Raw genomic sequence first — 21,357 nt, 5'->3', positions numbered from 1 at the left:
CTTCATTTCACAAAATTTTAATTAATGTGTATTCTTTAGAAAAAAAATCTATTGATTGATGCAAGAGAAAGAGAAGAAAACCAGATGATATACCATTCAGGAGTCTCCGAAAGCTGGGTGACACCACCTATGGGATTTGTTTATCATATTAGTTATTAGTCACTTTTCTCAGAATCCTGAATATATCAAGAGGAACAACATGAAGTGATCATTAAATCATGTGCTTCCTCTTGGTAGAATCAGGATTCTTGGAAAGCTGAGGGATAACCAATATGATCATCAAATCCCATAGGTGGTGTTACCCAGCTTTCTGAGACTCCTGAATGGCATATCATCTAGTTATACTCTGCCTCTTATTAAATTTTATGGTTATCATTCAGTTTCCCCACTTGTCAGGATGGGGCCATGCAGTGTGCGCCGGCTTGGATTAGTAGCATGTGATATCTAAGCATCTGTGTTCCGGCAGGGGGTGCCCCAAGTGCAAGCCCAGCAGTATCATTCAAGCCCTCTCTCTGTGTTATGAATGCTTGCAGCTCGCTGCTGTAATGTGAGCAGCCTATCCTCCTCCACACTCTAAGCCCTGTCGTGACCACTTGGTGTGTCTACATTGTAGCCACTGATCCAGAGACATAACATCAGCAAAGAGAACACTAGAGAAGCACTGAGCAGTGGCGATGTGATTTCAGTAGCTAAAACACAGTGAACAATCACTGAGTGAGTATCTGATTCTCTCCCTCATCCTCCCCTCTCAATAGACTTCTAAGCGCAGCCTGAGGGTTCCTACACACGAGAGTGTTTTTGTGCGTACATAGGTACGTACATACGTGCGCACCTAGGTACGAGCAAAAACACGCGTGTATGCAGCTGCGTGCTCCATTGAAAGCAATGCGTGCTTTCCCTATGGTGCACGCATGTCCTATTTTTACAGGCGCACACCTGTAGAACACGGACATGTGCACACACCATAGGGAATGCATTGTGGCTTATAGATGCATGTTCCTTTTCTCTGTCTTGTTATCTCTGTTACTAAAGACGGACTTCACATGACAACAGGCAGTGAATAACAAATTAGACTGGGGTGATCCCGAGTGATCGGCACTTTAGAGTTATATTTCAGCATAAAAAGATCATTTTGGACAAATAAAGTGATTGACACTTTTGCTAGTTGTCAATGATATATTAACACAAGTTGTCAGGGAACATTTACAGATGTAGATACATGTGACTACTGGGAGTGACGAGCCGCACCACACAGCGGCTATTTTATTTTATTTTAGAAAGTATTTTCTTCTTTTAAAAAAATACTGTATATACTGGAGTGTTAGCCGACCCGAGTATAAGCCGAATCAATAAGTTTTACCACAAAAAACTGGTAACACCTATTGACTCGAGTATAAGCCGAGCTATACTAGAGTATATAGTAGGTAAAGAAAAAACACAATACTCACCTCCCAGACAGCGTCTGTGTCCCCGACCCGATGGTCTCCCCGGCGGTGTGGCAAGCTGAATTTCCCTGCCATCAGCGCTGTGTAGGTAAGCGCTCTGATTGGATCGAGCTCCAGCCAATCACAGCTTCGTCACAAGGTATCCAGCAGCACTCAAATATAGTTCCAAAGGAGGAAGGTATTAATCCATGCACAGTCACCGTTCGGGGATCATGGACCTCCAAATCCCCACAGTAAATCTAAAGGCACGAAAAATAGTGTAAAGTAAAAATCAAGAACTTGCTTCATGTTATAAAAAGGCGCTCGATAAACCAATCACAGCCAGTGATGTCATCCACTGAATGGCTATGAATGATCGAGCGCCGGCTGTGATTGGCTGGCGCTCGATCCAATCACAGCGCTTACCTACACAGCGTTGACAGCGGAGAAATTTAAAACTGAGCAGGGAGATGACTGTGGGGAGAATTCTCAAGCAGCTTGCTCCACCGTCGGGGAGACCATTGCGCCAGGGACACAGACGCCGTCTGGGAGGTGAGTATTGCCGGTTTTTTGTTGTTGTTTTTTTTTACCTCACTCGAGTGTAAGCCGAGTGAGGCTTTTTCAGCATTAAGAAATGTGCTGAAAAACTAGGCTTATACTCAAGTATATATGGTAATTTGTTTACCGTATGTTTAATTCACAGATTCACTTACAGACGCTCGGAGCCGCAGTGGGGGGCATTTTGCACCGAGTTTTGCAAATCTATACATGGAAGCTTTTGAAGCCGCGTTCATTTCATTAAACCCCTCTTGGTTCCAAAACATTATTTTTTAAATAAAAGACACATTGGGATCCTGTTTTTATTTGGGACGGCTCAATGGAAGATTTTAAGAATTTTACGTCCTTTTTAAACAATAATACACAGAATTTTATCTATCAGGCATGTGTGGAATATCTCGATGATGAATCACAAGGACGTTCTTCAAGGAGGTCGACAGTAATAATGTCCTCAATGATAAAAGTGCGTATTACAAGAAAGGGTTAAATAATATTGCTTACAGCCAGAAGAAATTACACAAAAGTCAGTGATTCTCACTTAAAGTAGCATCATAAAAAGAAGATTTATAGTCTAAGGCTATCCGATATCACTGATCACACCGGTATACAAGAAAGCCTCCGCGAAACCACAAATAGTAGAGCAATCCAAGAAAACTACATACAACCAGTCAACCAATACCCAATGCAATAGGCAGTAGTCACACAACTTCATCACAACCTACAATCATTCTCACCATGCAGTCCGAGAAATACTAGAAGAACATTGGCCAGTCCTCCTACATCACCCTCCTAGCCAATCCAATCCCCCCAAAATAACATACAGGCGGCAAAAACTCTTAAAAACATGTTAGCACCCAGTAAGCGCAAAAAGATCAGGAAAAGAAAGAAGACTGGCAGTACTATTTTTCCAAATTTAGTCGCCACTTCTTCACGTGGCCGCAAACTGTGCAAATGCTGCAGCAACATCACAAATACAAAAGGTCTTTTTGTAGCGACCCCCACGGGCCACTCCTGCCCAATGGAATCCTTTTGAGTTGCTCATCCGAACACATGACAGATTTATCAGAATGTTCATGCCAACTGCTGTCCAACAAGGCGAACGACACCAACTCTACGCAGTAGAACTAATCAGCACCGCTCTAATGCTACTAATGGTTTCCGGAAGAACAGCGCATCCCGCCGTGCTGCCGCCTCCCACAATCACAACTTCAGGACCTTCACAATCCCCCCAACTGAACAAACTAATAAGGATACAGATGATCGGTCTGAAAGATTAAAGCAAGGAGAAATGATTGAGATCTGCTAATTAAATACTGCGACCCCAAAGGGCTTAATGAGCTTCTAGAGAACATAGGTTATAGGAATGTTATCTGCATAGTGAAGAGGGATGCTTGGCTGTTCGGCCTTTTGTTCTCTTTAATCCCCCTCTACCTTATTAGATTTTTTACACATATTTGCAATTTGATTTTATTCTAGTATTTTCAGATTTTACTGAATTTTCCATGATCTACATGTTTTATCAGTTACCAGGTTGTGTTTAATTAAATGCACAGGTCTAAATGTAATGTATGTGGTGTGTAATATATATATACCTATACGTCATTGTACATGTGTCTATATACACTATGAGTGGCATATCTATCTCACAGTCGCCTAAATGTATGTATTCCCTCTTTTAGAAGTCATCATTCTTTATCTACCTCTCACCGCCATCGCTACGCACCACATTAAAGGGGTTGTCTCACGGCAGCAAGTGGGTCTATACACTTCTGTATGGCCATATTAATGCACTTTGTAATATACATTGTGCATTAATTATGAGCCATACAGAAGTAATTCACTTACCTGCTCCGTTGCTGGCGTCCTCGTCGCCATGGTGCCGTCTAACTTCGGTGTCTTCTTGCTTTTTTAGACGCGCTTGCGCAGATGGATCTTCTCCCTTCGGCTGGTCTCGGAAGCATCTGCGTTTTGGCTCCGCCCTCTTGTACGCGTCATCGCGTAGCTCCGCCTCCGTCACGTGCCGATTCCAGCCAATCAGGAGGCTGGAACCGGCACACGTCATGGGGCGCGGAGCTACGCGATGACGCGTACAAGGGGGCGGAGCCAAAACGCAGATGCTTCCGAGACCAGCCGAAGGGAGAAGATCCATCTGCGCAAGCGCGTCTAAAAAAGCAAGAAGACACCGAAGTTAGACGGCACCATGGCGACGGGGACGCTAGCAACGGAGCAGGTAAGTGAATAACTTCTGTATGGCTCATATTTAATGCACGATGTATATTACAAAGTGCATTAATATGGCCATACAGACGTGTATAGACCCACTTGCTGCCGCGAGACAACCCCTTTAACTTTCTCCCCTTTCCCCTTTGTCTCTAGATACAGTTCTCTCAACATATATTTTTCATCGTCCGCATATATCATTTTCATATTTCAATATTTTTGACTTTGGGCTTATTTAGACGACCATATATCGGCTGGGTTTTTACACCGAGCCGATATACGGCGTCCTTGTCTGGAGGGGGAGGAGGATGGAAGAGCCAGGAGCAGGAACTGAGTTCCCACCCCTTCCCCGCCCTTCGCCACTCTTTGCAATAAGAGGGACAGGACGAGGGCGGAGCTAAGTGCGGTGGCTTAGCTCCGCCCTCGTCTCGCCCCCCTCCTATTGCAAATAGTGGCGAGGGGCGGGTCGTCTAAATAAGCCCTTTAAAATGATAAAAAATGACTCATTATATTAATTATATTGTATTATATATTCTGTTTTTAACAAGCAATTTCTTTGACATTTTATCATTTCAATGTTTTACCCCTTTCCATACCAAATGCCATTAGACACATCTCCCCCCATTACATTTTCCATCATTTTATTCCCTCATTCTCTTATTCTGGGACAAGATGATTTAGCATCAAACACAATATGTGAATACTACGTGTGTATACAATTTATGTTTTATATGATATTCTATCGTCTAGATTTGTTTTTTCCTCTCACCGCTCTATTTACTTCAACCTAATTACTTGATTATTGGTTATTTTTTCTGTTTTTTGCAGTTTTTTTCTCTGTAGTTACTATTTTCTGTCAACCTGTTATTGTATCTATTTTATTTCCTCTATATACCTATAATTTGCTCTAAACAGCCATTACTCGGCTGTCTGAGGAAGAGGTCTGCGAGCATCGAAACGTGTTTACAAATAAAAACGTTATTGAGATTCTGTGCAAGTGGCTCAATTCTACAAGACCGCCACTTGGTTCTACATATGTTTATTTGGACTCCAGAGAATTTACAAAAACGTTAGTTCTAGAAGACTGCATCAACTACAGGTCGCACCTGAGTCCGAGCTTTTTCATATCTTTTCCAAACTATTATTGCTGGGGACATTATGGGGGACACAATTACTATTGGGGCTATTAACGGGGGTTACTATTACTATTGGGGCCACTATAGAGACACTATTACTACTGCAGCACTATTATTATTGGAGCCTCTATGAGGGATACTATTAACACTGGGGCTACTAACAGGGGTCACTATTACTACTGGGACCACTATAGGGGTCACTATTACTTATGGGACCACTATGGGGGTTACTATTACTACTGGAGCGACTAACAGGGGTCACTATTACTTATGGGACCACTATGGGGGTCACTATTACTACTGGAGCTACTAACGTAAGTCACTATCACTACTGGGACCGCTATTGGGGGTCACTATTATGGCTGGGGTCACTATAAGGGACATTATTACTACTGGGGTCATAAAAAGGGGGCACTATTACTGTTGGGGGTCACTATTAATACTTAGACAACTAGGGGGCCACTATCACTACTGGGACCTCTATGGGGTCTTATTTTCGGGTAAACACAATAGTTCTTGATTATACGATGTCCCTCACATTGAGTTCTCTGTGCATCGTGGTCCTAATTATGCATCCAGGTCTGTTTGCGATGTGAAGAGCTTTTGAAACATCAGTATTTAATAGGTGGAGAGATACGGGCAGCAATTACCTGCTACTGTAATGTCTCTAAGTGCTTTTCTCATATTGTGGAGCTGATATCGGCGCATTCGTTTACTCTGGTGGTACTTCAGCACATTATTCGCTGGCCACTCCAGGACCACTTGTGGAAGCAGGAACACAGGATGGAGGATGTGTTCATTACAGTGAACAGAGGCATGACGCTGGATGATGTGGACATTGTTATCACGCATGCAAACATTTTACTGGAGGAGAGGTTTTTTCAAAATGATCAAAATGTATCACTATTCTACATTAATAGTGATAAATAGTGATTAGAGATGAGCGAACGTACTCGTCCGAGCTTGATGCTCGGGCGAATATTAGGGTGTTCGGGATGCTCGTTACTCTTAACGAGCACCACGTGATGTTCCGGTTACTTTCACTTTCATCTCTGAGACGTTAGCGCGCTTTTCTGGCCAATAGAAAGACAGGGAAGGCATTACAACTTCCCCCTGCGACGTTCAAGCCCTATACCACCCCCCTGCAGTGAGTGGCTGGCGAGATCAGGTGTCACCCGAGTATATAAATCTGCCCTTCCCGCGGCTCGCTATGGATGCATTCTGACATTAGTTCAGGGAAAGCGCTATCGTGTTGGAGCTGCTATAGGGAGAGTGTTAGGAGTATTTTAGGTTTCAAGAACCCCAACGGTCCTTCTAAAGGCCATAAATCGTCTCTATATGCGCTCAGTGGGGCCGGCGGCAGCAGCGCCGACCCCATTGAGAACATATAGAAGACAAATCCTTCTTCTCTGCCACAGCTGTAACAGCTATAGCAGAGAAGAACGATGTTTGCCCATTGAATTCAATGGAGCCGGCAATACAGCAGGTTCCACTGAATGCAATGGGCTGCCGGCGATCGCAGGATGAATGGTCAGGAAGGGGTTAAATATATAACCCCTTCCCTGCAATTCATCCAGAAATGTGTTACAATAAAAATATATACCGGCGTATAAGGCGACGGGGCGTATAAGACGACCCCCCAACTGTCACCTTATACGCCGGTAATACAGTGGAGCAAAGAATAAAAAGCATTACTCACTTCTTCAGACGATCTGCGCCGCTCCTGCAGGCTGTCACTCCCTCCTGGTGTTTGCAGGCTCTTGCTCCCTCCTGGTCCACGGCAGACTATTGCTTTCTCTACGAAAGACTTTAAATCCCTGCCTCCAGAAACACACGTGCCTTCAGCCAATCACAGCCAATGACAATGATGTCATTGAATGGCTGTGATTGGCTGTGTTTCTGGAGGCGGGGATTTCAAGCCTTCCGTAGAGAAAGCAATAGTCTGCCAGGAACCAGGAGGGAGCAAGAGCCTGCAAACACCAGGAGGGAGTGACAGTCTGCAGGAGCGGCGCAGATCGTCTGAAGAAGTAAGTAATGCTTTTTATTCTTTGCTCCACTGTATTGCCGGCGTATAAGGTGACAGTTGGGGGGTCGTCTTATACGCCCGGTCGCCTTATACGCCGGTATATATTTTTATTGTAACACATTTCTGGATGAATTGCAGGGAAGGGCTTCTATATTTAAGCCCTTCCCGACAATTCATCCCGCGCACGCCGGCAGCCCATTGCATTCAGTGGAACATGCTGTATTGCCGCTCCATTGAATTCAATGGGCAAACATCGTTCTTCTCTGCTACAGCTGTTACAGCTGTGCCAGAGGAGAACGATCTTTACGCTGACAGTGCGGGGGGGGGGGCACTCTGGCCGGTATTGTGGCTTAATAGTGGGACCTGTGAACTTGAGACGCAGCCCAACATGTAGCCCCTCGCCTGCCCTATCCGTTGCTGTGTCGTTTCCATCACTATCTTGAATTGCCCAGATTTTCACACATGAAAACCTTAGCGAGCATCGGCGATATACAAAAATGCTCTGGTCGCCCATTGACTTCAATGGGGTTCGTTACTCGGAACGAACCCTCGAGCATCGCGATAATTTCGTCCCGAGTAACGAGCACCCGAGCATTTTGGTGCTCGCTCATCTCTAATAGGGATAATAGTGATGCAGAATAATGAAAACGAATTTCAGCGGTGTCATCCACAAAGTTCTCACAGAGACGGTGTTAACTTACATGTAGCAGCAGATCGGCATGGAGGTTAGGGTAGTTTCCAAGTGCGCTTGAGGCCAAGAGAGACAGTAAAATCCCCCACCTTCCTGCTCCTCTTCAATTATACTTACTGTCACAACTGTCTACACATAATTAATCACACAGGAAGGGTAAGAGGTTAGTGATAGTATTCCTGTAATATCCCCGGGGATCTAGAGTGTCTTAGCAGTTAATAACTGGGATTTCTGGTGGCCTAGGGCGATTGAGTTAATATTGATGTACATTGTGCATGATTGTGTATCACATCGGTGTCATGGATTTTCTTTTAATGCTTTAATGCATCTTAAATCCAAAATGCATCACAGAAGGGGAAATATAGAAACATGAAAACAATCACAGGAAACGGCCAGATACTTACTGGCTAAGAAGGGCAGATAGCTGCATCCTCTCATCATGCAGGTAGCAGACTACCAGATGAGGGAGCTAATTACACCTGTGAGGGACACCAATGAGACAGCCACTCACACTACCTCTTAATATAGAGGGGGGTGGCTGCTTGGCGTATACTCCCACACAGAGTGGATACAAAGTGGCAGACCATTCTGATACATGTAGTTCACCATGCAGACCAGCAACCTATTAATGACGCCATAATGATTCAGCGGGTTGCCCTGCACCTCAAAAAGTGAACCACATTGGTACTGCCACCCTGGGCTCCCCCTGGAGTCTTAAAGCCACGTTGCATGTGAATAGATAATAAATGCAAGGCATTAGTAGTCTGCTACCTGCAGGGTGAGAGGATGCATCTACGTGTACTCCTTAGTGAGTAAGTATATGGCCGTTTTCTGTGATTGCTAAATCAAAAATGAAGCATCTTTGCAAATACTCTTAATTAAAAAATTTTGCTGTTTTGTGTCTATAGTTCCTGTGCAGTCCTATGTGTCTCTATGGTAACAGACTACAAACAAATCCTGTGTAGTCTGACTTTGCAGTCATACTTCTTTTCATCTTTGCTCTACTGCTTAAAGGGGTATTCACAAGATTGAGTTTCATTACCTATCCAAAGGATAGATAATGAAAGTCTGATCGGTGGGGGTCTCACTACTGAGGAGCCTACCGACTCGAGAACAAGGGTCCTCTCCCCCCTACTGCAGACTCTCTGTGCTCCCCGCAGTGAGGAGGAGAGGGAATGGTGTGGCAGTTGTGCATGCGCAGTGCTGCTGTGTTCTTCTGCAATGGGACTGCTGGAGCTAGCCAAGCGCTTGTACTTGGCTATTGCTGTCAGGACCATTGAAATGAATAGAGCAGTGCTGGACATGTGCAACCAGCCCTCCATCCAATCTCCATATTACTGAGGGTGAGTACCACCAGAATGCAGTGATGAGAAAGGAAGGACATGGGATTAATGGGACTTTCAGTAGACCCCTACCGATCAGACTTTTATAACCTATGAAGAAACTTGTATGGAATTAAGTAGTGAACAAACAAGTGTTAACCCTTTCCAGTCCAATTTGTATGCTGGTTTTCCTAGGGGGCTTAATCTTTTTCTGCCGTTATACAACGGCGCTATCTGCTGGCTAAAGCCAGTACTGCATGAGGTGACACGTTGGATAGGCTCTGACAGCAGAGAGGCTGGCAATATACAGTAAGAGAACCCTGACGGTTATCTACCAACATCGGAGCTGTACAGCCTTAAATCATAATGTCTTCAGACGTCAGACAGTGGATTGGAAAGGGTTAAACGAAAACATGTTTTATATTTTACATTCTTCAATGTTGCCCCCTTTTGCTTTCATAACAGCTTTGTACAGTCTTGACATTCTCTCAACCAGCTTCATGAGGTCGTCACCTGGAATGGTTTTTCAATAGTCTTGAAGGAGGTCCCAGAAGTGCTGAGCACTTGCTGGCCGCTTTTCCTTCACTTTGCAGTCCAACTCATCCCAAACCATCTCAATTGGTTCTTAGGTCAGGTGGTTGTGGAGGCCATATCATCCAATTCAGCACTCCATCACACTCCTTCTTGGTCAAATAGCCCTTTCGTATATCCTGGAGGTGTGTTTGGGGTCATTATTGTCCTGTTGAAAAACAGATTAAGGTCCCAAAAATTGCAAACCAAATAAGATGGCATGTAGCTGCAGAATGCTGCGGTCGCCATGCTGGTTCAGTGTGCTTTTAGTTTTATTTTCAAAAAATCACCAACAGTGTCACCAGCGAAACACCCCGACAGCATCACACCTCCTCCTCCATGCTTCACAGGGAGAACCATAGATGTAGAAACTAGAGATGAGCGAGTATACTCGCTAAGGCACATTACTCGAGCGAGTAGTGCCTTAGCCGAGTATCTCCCCGCTCGTCTCTAAAGATTTGGGGGCCGGCGGGGGGCGGGGAGCGGCGGGGGAGAGTGGGGAGGAACGGAGGGGAGATCTCTCTCTCCCCGCCGCAACTTACCTGTTACTCGCACCGGCCCCCGAATCTTTAGAGACGAGTGGGGAGAAACTCGGCTAAGGCACTACTCACTCAAGTAATGTGCCTCACCGAGTATACTCGCTCATCTCTAGTAGAAACCATCCGCTCAACTTTTCTGCATCTGACAAGACCTGGTGGTTGGAGCTAAAAATCTCGAATTTTGACTCATCAGACCAAAGTAGAAATTTCCACTGGTCAAATGTCTATTCTTTGAGTTTCTTGGCCCAAGCAAGTCTCTTTTTCTTCTTAATGTTCCTCATTAGTGGCTTCTTTGCCTTAATTCGATCATAAAGACCTGATTCTCGCAGTCTACCCTGTACAGTTGGTGTTGAGATGTGTCTGCTACTTGATCTAATCTGAGGTTCTGGTAATTTGCAGTTTCTGAGGCTGGTAACTGTAATGAACCCCTTTCTCTGCAGCAGAGGGAACTCTTGGTCGTCCTTTACCGGGGGGCTCCTCATGAGAGCAAGTTTCATCACAGTGTTTGACGGTTTTCATGGCTGCACTTGAGGATAGCTTCAAAGTTCTGTACATTTTCTGGATTGACTGAACTTCAAGTCCTAAAGCAATGATGGGTGGTTGTTTTCCTTACTTAGTTCAGGGATTCTTGCCATGATGTGGATTAGAACAGTAGTTGAGTATTGCTAAACACCATGGAACTGTGTATCAACCCAACCTCTGCACAACACAACTGATGGTCTCAAACACATTAAGAGGGCAAGATATTCCACAAATTAACTCTTGACGAGGAATACATGCTAAATAGACACCATTCCAGGTGACTACCTCATGAAGCTGATTGAGAGAATGTGTGCGAAGCTACTATCAAAAAAGGGGGGTGACAAGGAAGAATCTAAAACATAAACCATATTCTGGTTTGTATAACACTTTTTCGTTTCCTACTTGAATGGGTTGAGCCAAGATTGCAAGTTATCCGCTATCCATACAATAGGAGATACCTTGCTGTTCAGTGGGGGTCTCAATGCTGAAACTCCTGCCGATCTAAAAAACGGTAGCCCCCTGTTGCCTATTCTCCTCACTGCAGGGTTACTGAATGAGGTGTTACTCGTACAAGAGCACTAGTGCTCCATTAATTTTCAATCGGCTCTAGAGATACCAAAGCGGCACTCGCTCGAATATTTCTGTCAGCCCCTTTAAAATGATTGGAGTGCGGACCACATATGCTCAGGCAGCCTCCCTTCATACTGATGGGGAAGAGGCAATCTGCACAGTGACAGACAGGACGGGAAATGGGAATCCCGCTCTGTAGATCGCCGTTGGTCTCAGCTGTGTTATATACCTTTAATATGAATCTGCAATGTAGAAAATGTAAAAAAAAACAATAAAAAGAATGAAAAACTATTGACTATTAACTTTTAGACTATATATTAAATTGCTTTACTGTTCATTTTAGAAATATTAGCCTAATAAAACATGGACATACCCTTTAAGAATGAGTTACTACAAGAATTCTAGCCGGGGGCTTCAAGTGGCCATCTGAAGTGCTTTCCTAATGTGAAGCTTGTATTTATTATATCCTTCTTTATCTTAGGAGGATGTTTCTTATTGGCAGCCGCTCTTTAAGAGGATGACTTAAAAGGTCATTTAGAGCATAAAAACAAACAAGGAAATACCCGGCTAGTTAAGGACGCAATCCTTTCCTATTGATGTCCGTGTATCTAGACGTTCCATTGCTCATTAAAAGCTCTTCATGGATGTAGATGTAGCAGAATGAACAGTATCTGCTGACATTGTTGTGGCCACTCAGGGGTTATGGCGTCATTATTTTATGCAGTTGCTGTTTGTGATAAAACTGGGAGCCCATACATCCGTCAAAGTGTTGGTGTCTGAGCTAAGTGGCGCAGAGTTCGCTGGAGTTAATGAGGGAACTTCCAAGTTCTCTTTGTTTGTCTTTTCCAGCAAACTTTTAATCTTTTTTCTCCTTTCGAATTTCCATCATGAGGAAAGTGACACATTTAAATAGGAGGCTACGGTAATCATACAAGCTGTTTAATTAGGTCGTTTTCAATTTCACAGCTTCTAATGTTGGTTTCATCAGATCAAGACGCAAATAATTAAATATGCTCACAGATTATACGCGCTTGTCAAATTCTACAGTTTTAGATACATTTTAAATTGTTAAAGGCAAAGTCTAATATTCAATGGTAGCAACATAGTATCAAAGTATGTAAGGCTGAGAAGGAAAACACGTCCGTCCAGTTCAGCCTATTACCCCATAATGTTGATCCAGAGGAAGGCAATAGAACCCGATGAGGTAGAAGCCAATTTTCCACATTTTAGGGAACAAAAGATTCCTTCCTGACTCCAATGTGGCAATCAGAATAATCCGCAAGTCACCGATCCTTCTGAGTAATCAGTGACAATAACATGTAATATCATTACACTCCAGACCCCTCTTAAACACTTTTATTGAGTTTGCCATCACCACGTCCTCAGGCAGAGAGTTCCACGGTCTCACTGCTCTTACAGTAACGAACCCGATTCTATGTTGTATAGAAACCTTCTTTCCTCTATACCAGTGTTTCCCAAACTGGGGCTCGGCGAGCGTCAGTCGGGGGCTCCGACCAAGCTGTTGTGGCAAACCTATGGCACGCATGCTGGAGGGGGCACACAGAGTTCTCTCTGCTGGCACACGTGCTGATGGCCGCTCACCGCGGTAGTGATTAACAGCTGGGGTGCCGTGGCTCGCCGGATGGTAATAACGCAGCAATGCTGATCCCGGTGCACAATCTGACGTCAGTGTGTGCACCCAGGATCCTCCTCCCCTGAGTCCTCTCCTCCTTAGTTCCACAGGAGAGGACAAGGGAGGATACGTTCTGGGATCACACATTGCTATTAGTGTGCGACGGGAATCAGTGCCGAGAAGAGGAGGAGTGGAGCTAACTGCAAGGAGGAGGTAAGTATATGGTTTGGGAGGGGCTATTACTACTGGGGCTATTGTGGGGTTAATATTACTAGGGCTAAATACTGTGGGGTTAATATTACTGGGGCTACCTATTGTAAACCACAATTTTGATGACCTCTCTGGGTGTTGTAGTCCGCACATTCCATTTATTACTTTAGTTGCTGCCTTTGTACCCGCTCAAGCTCTGATATGTCCTTCTTAAGTACAGGTGCCCCAAACTGTCCACCATATTCCATGTGTGGTCTGACCAGTGACTTGTAAAGAGGAAGAACAATGTTCTCATCATGTGCCCCTAGACCTCTTTTGATGCATCCCATGATCCTATTTGCCTTGGTAGCAGCTGCCTGACACTGGTTGCTCCAGTTAAGCTTACAATTAACTAAAACTCCCAAGTTCTTCTCCATGTCAGTGACCCCAGAGGTTTCCCATTTAGTGTGTAATGGTGACATGTATTTCCTCTGCCCGTGTGCAGAACCGCACATTTATCAGGGTTACACCATAATTTGCTACTTTTCTGCCCCCAACGTATCCAGATCCTCTTGCCATCTCCTTGCGTCCTCTATTGTGTTAATTACTTTACATAGTTTTTGTATCATCTGCAAATATTGACATTTTACTGCACAATCCTTCTACCAGGTCATTAATAAAGATATTAAAAAGAATAGGGCTCAAAACCGCCCCTTGTAATACCCCACTAGTAATGGTGACACCCTCCAATACTGCCCCCTGTGGTCCCCCACTAGTAACAGTGACCCAATCACAATATGTACCATTAATAACCACCCTCTGCTTTCTATCACTGACCAGTTACCCACACATTCTTGCCCAGTCCAAGCATTCTCATTCTATATACCAACCTTTTATGCGAGTCCATTTATAATACATTTTGCTTAGAGGAAAGGATACACGTTACAGCGGACGCCACCATGTGGTTATGTAGACGTAAGATTTAAAGGGGTTGTCCTGCGCCGATACGGGTTTTTTTTTTTCAACAGCCCCCCCGTTCGGCGCGAGACAAACCCGATGCAGGGACTTAAAAAAAAAAACGCACAGCGCTTACCTGAATCCCCGCGCTCCGTTGACTTCTTACTTACCTGGTGAAGATGGCCGCCGGGATCTTCTCCCTCGGTGGACCGCAGGGCTTCTGTGCGGTCCATTGCCAATTCCAGACTCCTGATTGGCTGGAATCGGCACGTGACGGGGCGGAGCTACACGGAGCCGCTCTCCGGCACTAGCGGCCCCATTCAGAAAAGAAGAAGACCGGACTGCGCAAGCGCGTCTAATCCGGCGATTAGACGCTGAAAATTAGACGGCACCATGGAGACGGGGATGCTAGCAACGGAACAGGTAAGTGAATAATTTCTGATAACTTCTGTATGGCTCATAATTAATGCACGATGTACATTACAAAGTGCATTAATATGGCCATACAGAAGTGTATAACCCCACTTGCTTTCGCGGGACAACCCCTTTAACTCCAGCTTTTAGCTACATGATACAATCTCTGGTGACTTTACCTCGCTCCTCAGCTTCCCACAGATTTTTGGTGGGTGCCTTGCTTCACTTATTAGGAGAGCTTTTAACTAGAACAATATGGGAAGGGAAGTGAAAGGCCAGGTAAAAATATACAGGTAATTAATACATTTGAGAACCTCGCTATTAGAAGGGAAAAGAAAGAACAAAGACAAAATATTCAGAAGGCAAGTAGAGGAGCAAGAGACCCCGATCACAAACTAACATGTTTCTACATAAATGCACAGAGCTGGGAAACAAACAAGGAGAATTGGAGCTCCTAACACAGGGAGAGACATATGATGTCATAGGCATCACGGAAACTTGGTGGAATGATAAACATGATCGGAATACAAGGCTTGAAGGATACAACTTATTTATAAGAAACAGACCAAAAAAAAGGGGAGGAGGTGTTGTGTTGTTTGTTAGGAAAACATTCATCTCCACAGAGATCCAAGTTTCAGAGCTGGGAGTTCTGTAGAAACTGTTTGGGTGAGAATACAAGGAGAGAACAACAGAAAGGGCACCATTGTAGGCATTTACTATAGGCCGCCCGGACAAGCAGAAGATATTGATGAACTCTTTCTACATCAGATGGCCAAGCTCTCAAAAAAGCCCAACATGGTGATCATGGGAGATTTTACCCATCCAGACATTTGTTGGGAATCTCTCAGGTAAAAGTAATGGATCCAACAGATTCTTATCCGCTCTTGCTGACAACTTTATCTTCCAAAAGGTAGAAGAGAAAACAAGGGGATCTGCTGTCTTGGACCTCATTCTTACCAAGAGGGAGGGAATGGTTGGGGAAGTAAGGGTGGCTGGGACCTTAGGAGGCAGTTATCATGATATCCTTCAATTTTGGATAAAAATGGGAGGAAGACCTAAGAAAACTCAAACCTCAAGGTTGGATTTCAGGAAGGCAGATTTCAATGAGGGTAGGAAAAATCCAATGGCTGGATGTTCTTAAGGACAGAGATGTCCAAGAAGGTTGGGAAATATTGCGAAATGAGTTTCTCAAAGCAAAATTGTTACCAATCCCTAAAAGAAAGAAGAATGGGAAGCATTTAAAGAGACCAGGATGGATAAATACAGAACTTGTACACATGTTAAAAACTAAGAAAAATATGTTTATCAAATGGAATGAGGGGGAATATCTAAAGAAGAATATAATGGGGTCTGCAGAAACTGTAGGGCAAGTGTCAGAGAAGCTAACGCTAATAATGAATTAAGGCTTGCAACAAAGGCCAAAAGCAATAAAAAAGGATTCAGGGGTATGTCAAAAGCAAAGTCAAAGATGCTATTGGATGCTTACAAGATGAAAATGGTGAATTGGTTAAGAATGATGTTGAGAAGGCCAAACTTTTAAATTCCTTATTTGTATCTGTTTTCTGTCAGAAAGTAGATGGAACATCAACTGATCCTCCCTGTGCTATTGGGGGAATAAAATAATGCAGGCTATCTATAAGCAGAGAGATGGTGAGGGAACACTTAGCTAACTTACATGAATTCAAGTCTCAAGGTTCAGATGAATTACATCCTAGGATACTAAAGGAAGTAGCGGAGGTAATTGCTGAACCACTCGCCATAATCTTTGTAAATTCCTGGAGAACAGTAGAAGTTCCAGAAGACTGGAAAAGGGCAAATGTTGTCCCTATCTTCAAAAAAGGGAAAAAGGTGGATCCAGGAAACTACAGGCCTGTGAGCCTGACTTCTATAGCGGAAAAGATCTTTGAACAAATTAATAAACAGCATGTATGCAAGTACTTGGATGAAAATGGAGTAACTAACCAGAGCCAGCATGCGTTTGTAACAAACAAGTCATGCCAGATGAATCTAATTTCCTTCTATGATAGTATCAGTGATTGGGTTGATCAGGAAAATGCGGTGGATATAGTATATCTTGACTTTAGTAAAGCATTTGACAAAGTATCTCATACCATCCTTATTGAAAAAATGACCAAATCTGGGATTGACAAGGAAACTGTTAGGTGGATTCAGAACTGTCTGAATGATCGTACTCAAAGAGTGGTCATAAATGGCTGCACATCCAAGTGGAAGAATGTATCAAGTGGGGAACCACAAGGCTCTGTCCTGGGCCCAGTGTTGGTCAACATTGTTATAAATGATCTGAAGGAGGGAACTGATGGGAAACTGATCAAATGTGCCCACAACACAAAGCTAGGGGGGATAGCTAACACTAGGGAAGAGAGAGAGGATTCAACAAGATCTAGAAAAGCTTGTACAGTGGGCGGCGACTAACAGAATGGTATTCAACAAGGAGAAATGCAAAGTCCTACATCTGGGCAAGAAAAATGAAGGTAGCAAATACAGAATGGGAGGAATTGGGCTAAGCAGCAGCACATGGGGAAAAGACTTGGGTATACTAATAGATCATATCACTCGCTGCTCAGTGACACAAGTTTTTGCTCGCTAGAGTCTCACCTTTCTGTTTCTGGAGCTGCAACTGGCTATTTGCTGTTATAGCCCATCCATGCGAGTCGGACACATTATTTGGAACTTCAGTGTTGTATTCGGCTGCTCCAGACTCTGCAGCACCTGTTGGTCAGAACGATTCCTGACATCCTCCCTTGATCCCTTTCAGTGATAAGTTGTTTCCATCTAAAGCATCCCCCTTCATTGGATGTTTTACCTCTTTCACACCATTCTCCATATACTCTCCACATTGCTACATGATAAAAGCCCCCGAGGTTGGCAGTGAGACCCCGGCTAGTCCAGCACCGATGACCGACCTCGTTGGAAGTCGCTCCGATCGCTGGATTTTCCATCTAATGTGGATTCACACTGAAACTGATCCATGGAAAACTTGTCACGTGATTTAATGCTGCACTCCGGCGTCACGGGAAGAATTACCATACAGGGCAGCGCCAATCGTGAGAGGACCGGGGACACTAATGAAGGGTCAGGGTCCCTAATAAAGCTGACATTTAGTGTAGTATAAAAAGAAATTCCGGCGTAGAGTTATAGCAACTTGGTCTAACTGCTCTTTAGAAGAAGGGTCAGGTCAGGTGGGGACACTGGCGTAACTATAGAGGGTGCAGGGGATGCGGTTGCACCCAGGCCCAGGAGCCTTGGGGGGCCCATAAGGCCTCTCTTCTCCCTATAGGGAGCCGAGTACTATGAATAAAGCATTATAGTTGGGGGCCCTGTTACAGGTTTTGCATTGGGGCCCAGAAGCTTCAAGTTACGCCTCTGGGTGGGGATGTGATTCTTGATTGTAGTACAGACTACGTCCTCATGAATACATCCTCCATGAAAACCAATCAAACATCACAGATAGACTATAGAGTTGACTGTTCTTTCTATGCCTAATTTCATATGAAGGCAAACAAAGAAATGCAATAAAAGGCTTAAAGTGACCCTCCGATCCTCTCTGACTGCCTGATGTAGACTGTGCCATACTAGTCATTAGTCTTAGACCCTACAGGCTGCTCTGACCGGCTCGTACGGCTCACATGGGCAGCGCTCGTTAATCAAAGCAGCTTGTAGTTTCTTAGACTAACGATGTATACTAATACACAAAGTGCATCAAGTAGTCAGAGTAGCGGTGCGGCCATCTTTGGTCAATGGACCATTATAGACATATATGATATAACCAGAACTTGAGGAACACAAAATTGGACAAATAACATAAACAGAACTACAGGGATGGGAACGCTATGCCTAACAAACTCTGGTAGGCAGACTCCATCTAGAAAAGGCCGATCATCCCATAAGAACCTAGCCTGTGTAGAGGCGGGGCCAGAATAAATATCCCTCCCCTATAGCTGATTGGACGGTTAGGGGAAACACCTCCTTGTTGGCCAATCAGTCCATACAGATGTTGTAGCAGGGAAGAGAAAAAGGTCACATTATACACTGAACCTCACTGAGGGATTTCCGACAGACGACACTTCTGCAGTGACAGGAAGAATCACTCCAACAATCAGAACAGGTGTGCGGCACTCAGGAACTAGTATCTTACCCCATATGGTGTTATGAGAAAATTCAAATAATTTATTATGACTTAATGGTATCCATCAGATAGATATGTGACATTTTGACCTATGCGGTCTTTGTCAAGCATGCTTACTGAAGATCGGTGGGTCGACGGTCTTTGTGTTGCTGGCACCTAGCACTGTTTTCTCCTCCACTGATTGGATGATTGCGGTGTGCCGCTGACTGTCTCATCTGCGCTCAGTGCCGAGTGACAAGGTGCGTACGCATCCTGATTGTGGTCGGCGTGCCTCAACAAAGGTTTTGTTTTTTAGAACATACTGATACATTATTTAATGAACCATTTATTTCCCACGGTCTCCCCCCAAAAATATTGGTGCGACTACCCCCAAAGCACCGAGTGACCGCTACAACCATCAGAGTATAGCAGGCGGTCCGGGTTCAGAACGTAAAGTAAAACAACAAAAGAAATGTAGAAGACTGGGTGGCATCAATCTCTGGTTGTGAGGAGACATCGCAGTAAGGTGACCCCGCTGATGTCGCCGCTGCGCTGCTTCAGCCTGTTTTTAGCTGTCATTCTTTGATATGGTGTCAGCGTTTTCGGCGGCTTTAAAGCATTGATTGTGTTAAGAGCATTCTCAGCTTTTTTCTGTACATTAGCCGCTGAATGTAATTAGAGCACATTATCATCCAGCCAGAGCCGGAATGGTTCACGGACTCCCAGCTTGGAGCCTCATGGACCCGCGCAGCTGACTTTTACAGAGTTCATAGGGTAAAACTTGTAAATAAAACATGAGAAAAGTTTGCATCAAAAACATAAAGATGGTGAACAAGGACAAAAGGTCTAAACGTAACAAAAACTGTATCCATACAGCAGTCTGTAAGTTAACCCCCCCCCCGGCTGCCGAGTAGGAGATCATATAATTATAGGCTGCCTCAGTCCTTAAAGGACAAATACAGGACCAAAAAGAACTTGCTTCCAAATATCCTTCTGCTTTAAAGGATTTGCACACATGGGCATCCATTGTTACTGTTCTAGTACATCTATAATGAAAAATTAATCAACTTTGCAAATAGTCTTGATTAAAAGATATACCTCTGTTTTGTGTATACAGCTCCTATGCAAACCTATGTGTCGTCTTAATATTGACAGACCACTAACTAACCATGTGTGCTCTGACCCTGCAGGTGAAAGACAAGTACTGATGGTGCAAATTATTCCTTCTTTTTCTTAAGTTTGACAGACTGTAACTTGAAGAGCGAGAGGGAGCACAGCAAGCTGGTCTGTGAGAGGGAACAGGAAGAGGGGCAGAGTGTGTATGGGCAAGTTGAAGGAAGGACAGCAATGCTGTTGGTCCTGGGGCAGGGGATACTCCCCAGAGAAGTCCTGTGTGGAAGGCTGCAGCACTACAGGCATAGGGAACCTGGGGAGGCAAGCTAAGCTATCAGTGATCACAGCAGGGGGCACAGAGGGAAGTACAACCGTGCACAGACCTGTTTTGCTGTGTTCTGCTTTCTCCATCAAGGTTTGTCTCAATGATATCGACCAGAGAAAAGGATAGCGAGAAAGAAACTTACTAAAGAATAACCCCCAGCAAACGGGATATCCACAGACATAACATTTGCCCAACGGGCATAATCACACTCCAGGAAATGGGAAGGATTGTATTCTACACATTATGGGACTCTAGTTATTTGCTTGATAACACTCAGTAATGGGGACTGTAGAAATAGTCCTTGAGAATCCCGATATATGGGAGACTGGAAGGGATTACCGCCCGGATCCGGCCATGTTTATTCGCACAGTTATCAGGTTAATAAAGTTACACAAGCAGAACGATGTCCACTGATGAGAGCTTTCCTAGAGGACTGCGGTGGGCTCAAGTACCTGCAGCCTTCATCCCGGTCCACCACTTCACAGTCATGCAGCCCCCTACTTCTTGCAAACTTTAGGAGTTAGCCTCTTGGAGAGATTTTCCTATATTTTAACTCCTTAGTGGCACGGCCTATTTTCTTTTACGTTACCATAGCTGGAGTGTGGAGGGCTCGCTGCTAAACTGGGACATGCTGAAATATGGGGTAGGTTTCAATGTCGGTGAAGGTGGTGGTGATGGTGGAGGCTCAACCTTTGTTCTCCATCTCCCACTTCTGGCTCTGAAGCCTGCAACCCAATTGTGGAGGAGAGACCTGAAGTAGACGTACTAGTGACCCTACACAACTGCCTCTCTGTGCTCAGAAGTAATTCATGACCAGGAAGGGAGATGGAGGAAGATACAGCTACAGGAGAGCAAGCAGGAGGAGGCTGACTCTTAGTCCTCTGACCAGGTAGGCCAGGGAGGATCAGTTGATGTTACATTTACTTTCTGAGAGAAAACAGACACAAAATAGGAATTTAAAAGTTGAGCCTTCTCAACATCATTTTTGACCAATTCACCATTTCCATCCTGTAAACACCCTG

This window comes from Eleutherodactylus coqui, chromosome 12 (genome assembly GCF_035609145.1).
Source record: "Eleutherodactylus coqui strain aEleCoq1 chromosome 12, aEleCoq1.hap1, whole genome shotgun sequence".
NCBI lineage: Eukaryota > Metazoa > Chordata > Amphibia > Anura > Eleutherodactylidae > Eleutherodactylus > Eleutherodactylus coqui.
The sequence above is the reverse complement of the archived record's forward strand: the minus strand, read 5'-3'. Positions refer to the sequence as shown.